An 8140-nucleotide genomic window follows, 5' to 3' on the forward strand; every position below is an offset into this window, starting at 1 on the left:
CCCAAAATTCCATTTTTACTAAAATTAGTGTAAATATGTCAGCCTTTTATAGTTGGTATTTTATGGACTTTTCCCCCATCCTTTTAGTTTCAAGATTTCCAAATTATATTTTAGTTGTGGTCTTTCATAAGATAACAGTTTGTAACTGGATTCATTTGCTTTGTCTAGCCTGGCAATCTTTTTTCTTTTAACCATATCATTTAATCCACTTATATTTATTAAAATACTAATATTTGCTCATGTGCAAAGATATATTTGTTTATTTATATCTTATTATTTTATATTTTCCCAGATTTCTTTAACTTGCTTTGGGGGATGGGACGTTGAGGAAGAACCAAGGGCTTCATGCATGCTAGGCAAGCCCTCTACTACTGATCTACACCCCAACCCCTTTCATTTTATTTTGAGATAGGATCTCCATAAATTGCCCAGGCTGGCCTCAAACTTGAAACACTCACCTCAGGCTCCTGATTAGCTCAGATTACAGGTAGGCACCACCATGCCCAGCTTCTTCTTGATTTCTTGATTATTTTTTTTTCTTATTACACTTTTCTCCTTTACGAGTTTGCAAACTATAATTTTTTGCTATTTTTAGTAGTTGCACTAGACATTTAACATGCACATTTTGTCTAAGTCTAAACTAATCAGTATTTTTAATTTGTTATCAGATAGTACAGGAACCTTAGAATGAAGTCAAATTTCTCTTTTCTTAGCTTATACACTACTGCTTTTACATATTTGAATTTTATCTTGTTTTTAAAACCCTACTAACCATTGCTACTACTGTTTTTCAATGTTTGCTTCGTCTTCCCACATATACACCACTTTCTTTGTTCCACATTCCTTCCTGACTCTCATTCCTTCCATCTGGAATTATTTCTTTCTGCCTGTTAGTGGCAAATATAGTTTTTGTTATTCTCATCATGCCACTATATTTTCTTACTCTTAAAATATTTTTCTCTGGTTTTAGAATTCTTGCTTGATAGTCATCTTCTCAGCATATTGAAGATACAATTCCACTGTCTTCCAGCTTTTGAGAAATCAGCTGTTTTAGTCTAATTGTCACCAGTTTGAAAACAATCTGCATTTTGCATTTTCACAATGATATGGCTGGTAACAGGTCTCTTTTTGTCTTTTAGGTGGTATATTGGAGTTTTGAGTCTATGGACTAATGAATTTCTGGATGAGTCTTAGCCACTATTTAAATATTGCCTATGGGGCTGGAGTTGTAGCTCAGTGATATAACGCTTGCCTGGTATATGTGAGGAGCTCTTGGTTTGATCCTCAGCACTGCAAAATAAATTTTAAAAATAAGACAGGGGCTCTTCCCCAAATAAACATTGCCTCTGCCCATTTTCCCTCTCCTCTCGCATTATATGTTCCTTGGATCTTCTCACCCCCTTCTCCATGCCTTTGAACTGCATTTTCATATTTTCCATCTTTTATTTGTGCTGCATTTTAAAGAATATTTTCAGGGCTGGGGTTATAGCTCAGTGATAAAGCGCTTGCCTAGCACGTGTGAAGCACTGGGTTAGATCCTCAACACCACATATAAATAAATTAAGGTATTGTGTCCCTCTACAACTAAAAAAAATTTCTAATTTAAAAAAATATAGAGAGAATATCTTCAGATGTGTCTTCTAGCTCTAATTATACTGTCTGATGTACTCAATTGTATCTAATCATCTTTTAAACCCAGTTATTATATTGGTAGACTTAGGGATTTTTTGTTTGTTTGTTTTGGTACTAAGGAGTGAATCCAGGGGTACTCAACCACTGAGCCATATCCCCAGACCTTTTTTTGTATTTTATTTAGAGACAGAGTCTCTCTGAGCTGATTTGCACCATGTGAAGCACTGAGGCTGGCTTTGAACTCTCGATTCTCCTGCCTCAGCCTCCTGAGCCACTGGGATTACAGACATGTGCCACCATAAACTAGTGGTAGACTTATTTTTTTTTTTTTAAAGAGAGAATTTTTTAATATTTATTTTTTAGTTTTCGGCGGACACAACATCTTTGTTTGTATGTGGTGCTGAGGATCGAACCCGGGCCGCACGCATGCCAGGCGAGCACGCTACCGCTTGAGCCACATCCCCAGCCCAAGACTTAGTTTTGATAGTTTAAATTTCTAGACAGACATTCTATTTGTTCTTCTTCAGATATACGTGGCCTTTCATCAGTCTCTTATTCCCTGCTCAAATTTTCAAGCTTCTCTTTCTTTATTGAACAATGTGAAGGGTTTTTAAATTTTTTTTATAGTTGTACACAATACATTTAGTTTATTTATTTATTTTTATATTTTTAAATTTTAAAATTGAACCCAGTATTTCACATGTTCTAGGTGAGTGCTCTACTACTGGAGCTAGAGCCCCAGCCCCACAACGTAAAGGATTTTAAAAAATTTAAATGCATAACAGTAGGCAAAATTATTTAAAGTCAATAAATTTTCATTTAAGGAATTTCACATGCTGCAATTCCTTCACTGCTCAACAAAGTAACCTCAGTTCCTCTAAAGCTGAAGTTCAAGATTTACCTTCAAGATAGCCTTTTTAAAAAGAACTGATGCTTAATCCAGTTGTTCCATCAGCCCATAGTTATTTTATTTGGACTTTTAAAATCTCCATTTGAGAGTTGGGGATATAGCTCAGTTGGTAGAGTGCTTGCCTCACATGCACAAGGCCCTGGGTTCAATCCCTGGCACCACTACCACCAAAAAAAAAAAAAAAAAAAAAAAAAAAAAATCTCCATTTGAATTATAGATATATTGATGACAACTTGGGGCTGGGGATGTGGCTCAAGTGGTAGTGCGCTCGCCTGGCATGCGTGCGGCCCGGGTTCAATCCTCAGCACCACATACAAACAAAGATGTTGTGTCTGCCGAAAACTAAAAAAAAAATAAATATTTAAAAAAAAAATTCCCCATCTAGGATCTTTGAAATCCAATTTCTTCAAGCAATTTACTTTTGGGTCACTTTTACAATTCCTAAGCCATCACATTCAGGATACTACATACCTGTAGGATATGCCAATACTTAATGTAAAAAAATATTCATTAGATATTTCATACTTTCTGTTAGCTGTCTAGTAGTTCCTTCCCACAAACTTAACAAATGATCCTGTGAGTGAAGCAAAGCCACCGAGGTTGTCCTCTGAGGTGTTTCCAACGATGTGCCACTACAGAAGAAGCCCCATCAGACTCAGCCTCAACCTCAGGCTTCTCTTTTACTTGTTAAGCATTTAAACGTAATTATTTTTTGCTTGTCTGAAAAGTTCACTATCTGAAATCTATGCAGATTTGTTTCCACAGACTATTGTTTGTTCAATATTCTGTAGTTTTCACCTTGGAGCTGCTTATTTCTTTGAAATTATCTGAAAGAATTCCTTGAGGTGCAGGATGAAGAGGGTTTTTCCAGGAGGGTTTGCATTTGATGTTTGTGGGCATTATCAGACTGGGACCACTTTATTTTATTTTATTTTTTTTAAAGAGAGAGAGAGAGAGAGAGAGAGAATTTTTTTAATATTTATTGTTTAGTTTTCGGCGGACACAACATCTTTGTTTGTATGTGGTGCTGAGGATCAAATCCGGGCCGCACGCATGCCAGGCGAGCGCGCTACCGCTTGAGCCACATCCCCAGCCCTGGGACCACTTTAAATCGAATGCTAACTTAAAAATTTCAGGATAAACTGGGTGCAGAGGCACATGCCTATAGAATGCTTGTAATCCCTGCTGAGGCAGGAGGATGGTGAGTTCAAAGCCAGCTTCAGCAAAAGCAAGGCACTAAGCAACTCAGTGAAACCCTGTCTCTAAATAAAATACAAGGGCTGGGGATGTAGCTCAGTTGGTAGAGTGCTTGCCTCACATGTACAAGGTCCTGGGTTCAATCCCCAGCACCACAAAAACAACAACAACAACAAAATAAATACAAAATGGGGCTGAGGTTATGGCTCAGTGGTCGGGTGACCCTGAGTTCAATCCCCAGAACCCCTGAAAACAAAAAATTCAGGCTATTAAATATTATAGATTTGTGATTCTTAGGGAATGTTATGGTTTAGATATGAGGTGTCCTCCAAAAGTTCAATTTTCAGAGGTGAAATGATAGGGTTATGAGAGCCTTAACCTAATCAGTGGACTAATCCAATGATAGGGATTAAGTGTGTGGTAAATGTAAGAAGATAGGGTGTGATTGGAGGAGATAGGTCACTGGGGGCATGCCTTTGGGTTATGTTTTGTCCCTGGTGAGTGGAGCTGTCTCTGCTTTCTGATTGCCATGTCTTGAGATGCTTGCCTCCTCCACACCCCCAGGATGTTCTGCCTCACCTCGAGCCCAGAGTAATGGAGTCAGCCATCTATGGATTCTGAGACCTCTGAAATCATGAGCCAAATAAACTTTTCCTCTTCTAATCATTCTTGTCAGGTCTTTTGGTTACAGTGACAAAAAAGTTGACTAAAACAGGTGATATTATTTTTCTCCTGAAAACAGGGAAATTAAGATAAGCATTTTTGGGGGCTGGGATGGTGGCTCAGCAGTAGAGCACTCTCCTAGCATGGGTGGGACCCGGCTTCGATCCTCAGCACCACATAAAAATAAATATTAAAAAAAAAAATTTTGTGAAACCTATTAAAAAAAAGATAAGCATATTTTTTCAGTCTGTTGGGAGATAGTGGTGCTTACATCTGTTTTTATTAGTGTTCCCACTTTGAAGGGGCCTTGAGTTTTCCTCAGTAGAGAGATTAATTTATTTCATCAGCTCATAAAACCCAAATATTTTGCATAAAAGTCCCTAGTACCATTGCTAGCTTGAAATCCACCATGATGGGAACATTTATACCATGAATATCAACAAACACTAAAAACAGGGTCTTTGTCCATTTTGTGCTGCTATAATATAATATCTAAGGCTAGGTAGTTTAGAAACAATAGATGTTCATTTGGCTCAGTCTGGGAGGCTAGAAAGTCTAGGATCAAGGGGATATATCTGTGAGGACTTCCCTGCTGCATCATAACATGTTGGAACTACACCACATGAGCAAGAGATTGAACTTGCAGTTTTAAGTCCTTTTATAATTGGCATTAATCCATTAAGGAGGGTGGAGCCCTAGACCCCACCTCCCAACAGTACTGTATTGGGAATAAAGTGTCCAACACATGTCCTTTGGGGGAACGTATTTAAACCACAATACAGGGTGCTTTAATTTGTTGGAGAGCCAGTTACTAGGAAGCCACTCATTCTCTGCAATCAGCTCATCCCCATGAGGCCATGAAAACTCAAAGTTTTCTGAGTTAAAAAATAAAAATGATAGTTTCAAACATGCAAGAGAAAAAGTTCTATAGATCTGCTGCACAACATTGTGCTTATAGTTAATAATGTACTAGAACCTTAAAAACATAAAAAGGTAGATCTCATGGGGTTTTTTTTGCCACAATAATTTTTTTTTAATATTTTAATATTTATTTTTTAGTTTTTGGCAGACACAACATCTTTGTTTATATGTGGTGCTGAGGATCGAACCCGGGCCACACGCATGCCAGGTGAGCGCGCTACCGCTTGAGCCACATCCCCAGCCCCCACAATAATTTTTTTAATTAAAAAGTCAGGCATGGGTGAACAACCAATAATAAAAATTAAAAAAAAAAAAAGAACAACCAATAATTAAAAAAAAAAAAAAAAGTCAGGCATGGGGCTGGGTTGTGGCTCAGAGGTAGAGCCCTCGCCTAGCATGTATGAGGTGCTGGGTTTGATTCTCAGCACCACATAAAAATAAAATAAAGATATTGTGTCAACTTATAACTAAAAAATAAATTTTTAAAAAGTCAGGCATGATGGTATAGGTCTATAACCTATAATCCCAGTTACTGGGGAGACTGAGGCAAGAGAACCTCTTGAGTCCAAGAGTTCAAGACCAGTAATATACAAGACTCTGAATCAAAAAAATAAATCCATAAATAAAAATAGGAATAGAAATAAAAAATAAAATAAAAACATCCTTAAAATAAAAGTCTGTTTCACATCTCAGCTCATCTCTGGATTATTGAATTTGGGAGCCTGAATATTCCTCAATTTCTTGCCAGCTCATTAGTGTTTTTTTTTTTTTTTGTACCAGAGATTGAATCCAGGGGCACTTAAACACCAAGCCATGTCCCCAGCCCTTTTTAAAAATATCTTATTTAGAGACAGGGTCTTGTTGAGTTGCTAAGTGCCTCATTAATCTGCTGAGGCTGGCTTTGAACTTGCGATCCTCCTGCCTCGGCCTTCCAAGTTACTGAGATTACAGGCATGCACCACCGTGCCCGGCACATTAGTGTATTTTTTTATTTATTTTTTTTTTAGAGAGAGAGAGAGAGAATTTTTTAATATTTATTTTTTAGTTCTCGGCAGACATAACATCGTTGTTTTTATGTGGTGCTGAGGATCGAACCCGGGCCGCACGCATGCCAGGCGAGCGCGCTACCGCTTGAGCCACATCTCCAGCCCACATTAGTGTATTTTTAAGTTCATGTTTTTTTCTTTTATTCAGAATTGTTTTCAGAAGGAAGCTTATCTATGGTAGCTTGTCCACCTTATTACCAGAAAATGTAATGATCTCAATTTCTCAATCTAGAATAGAGATAGTTGTACTATATTAGTTTTTGTTAACACTTCTGGGACACAAATTCTTCTGAGAATCTAATACCTGTTGAAGCCTGGAGAACTTCTTCCCAGAATGATAATACAGAGAGAAAAATGTATGTTCTTGCTCTTCTGAAACATCTATGGGCTTAAAGTTAAGAAGCCCCTCAAAACACATGCTCTCTGAGGTCCCCATCAAAGCTAACTTTTGACAGCCTTGCCATGTTTCCTGATCTAAGCAGGGAATCTCTGGGGCTCTCCCCTTGAGCAACTTATGAGAAATGCAGACCTTTGAGTTTCTGAACTGGGTCTTTCAGAATCTTCAGGACCTCTTAGGGAAGGAGAAACTGAGAGTTGTCAACTAAAGCCTACACAAAACTGAAACACAGGCAGTGTTCCTTCAACCAACCTCTTCTCCATTAATTCATTCAGTAAGTATTGGACCCCGTTCCCTCTGTCTACTTCTGCCTAACTTATTATCCCTAAATTTAGTGGTTTATGAAATAATTATTATAATAATTTTATCTTTATCTTGCATGGTTCTAGGAGTAACTGGACTCAGGTAGTTCGCACTCAATCTCTCATGTGGTTTGCACAGATGGTGCTATGATTTGAATTTGGTTTGATTATGTCCCCAAAGGTTCATGTGCTGGAAGTTTATCCCCAATGCGATGTTGAGACGTAGTGGAACCTTTAAGAGGTGGAGTCTAGTGGGGGGGGGAATTAGATCACTGGGTACACTGACCTCAGAAGAGTACAGGATCCTGTGAGCTAAACAAACCTCTTTTCTTTATAAAGTAATCAGCCTCCGGTACTTTGTTAGAACAACAGAAAACAGACTAAGACAGGTGGCAGATAGGTTGGAATCATCTCAAAGGTTTCTTCAGTATGTCTGACAGCTAATGCTGACTGCAGACTAGGTTTTCAGAGGGGCTTTTGGCTGGAATACCTCCATGTGGCCTTTCTCTAAGGCATGGGCATCTTCATAGCATGGCAGCCTGGTTCTGATTGGGAGCATCCAAAAAGAAAGTAAACAAGCCATGTTTTATCCCCCCCCCCCTTTTCTTTCTCTCTCTCTTTGTGGTGTCAGGGATCGAACCCAGCACTTTGAGCATGCCAGGCAAGTGCTCTTCATCCAGCCCCAGGTATCACACAGCTAAATTCTGTTAATTAGATATAAGTCATTAAACCAGCACATAATTAAAGGAAGTTCAAACAGACTCTATCTCTTGATGGGAAGAATGTCAAAAAATCTGCAAACATGTTTTTTAAATCGCTACATATACCCCTTGTCCGTATTAAGCACTAGACAAGGCACCTGGGACAGAGTGGTAAATAATCCACACCCTTCCTTTGTGGTGCTTACAGTTTAGAGGTAGAATTAAACATTAATAAAATAATATTACAGTGCCAGACATGGTGGTGTGTGCCTGTGGTACCAGGTGGAAGCTGAGGCAGGAGGATTGCTTGAGCCCAGGAGTTCAAGGCCCACCTGGGCAACATAGTGAGACCCTGTCTCTTAATAAAAACA

At 38.5% G+C, this 8140-nt stretch overlaps 2 non-coding genes across 2 annotated transcripts; one reads left to right on the forward strand and one right to left on the reverse strand.

The window, feature by feature from the left end:
- Nucleotides 1-3075: 3075 nt before the first annotated feature.
- LOC114085101 (small nucleolar RNA SNORA18) lies at nucleotides 3076-3208 on the reverse strand. The gene has a single exon (XR_003581395.2). It is a non-coding gene; the product is annotated as a small nucleolar RNA SNORA18 (small nucleolar RNA).
- Nucleotides 3209-3823: 615 nt separating this feature from the next.
- On the forward strand, nucleotides 3824-3897 carry Trnav-cac (transfer RNA valine (anticodon CAC)). Its single transcript has one exon. It is a non-coding gene; the product is annotated as a tRNA-Val (tRNA).
- The last annotated feature ends 4243 nt before the right edge of the window (nucleotides 3898-8140 follow it).

The sequence above is a fragment of the Marmota flaviventris genome, chromosome 2, assembly GCF_047511675.1.
Source record: "Marmota flaviventris isolate mMarFla1 chromosome 2, mMarFla1.hap1, whole genome shotgun sequence".
Classification (NCBI taxonomy): Eukaryota; Metazoa; Chordata; class Mammalia; order Rodentia; family Sciuridae; genus Marmota; species Marmota flaviventris.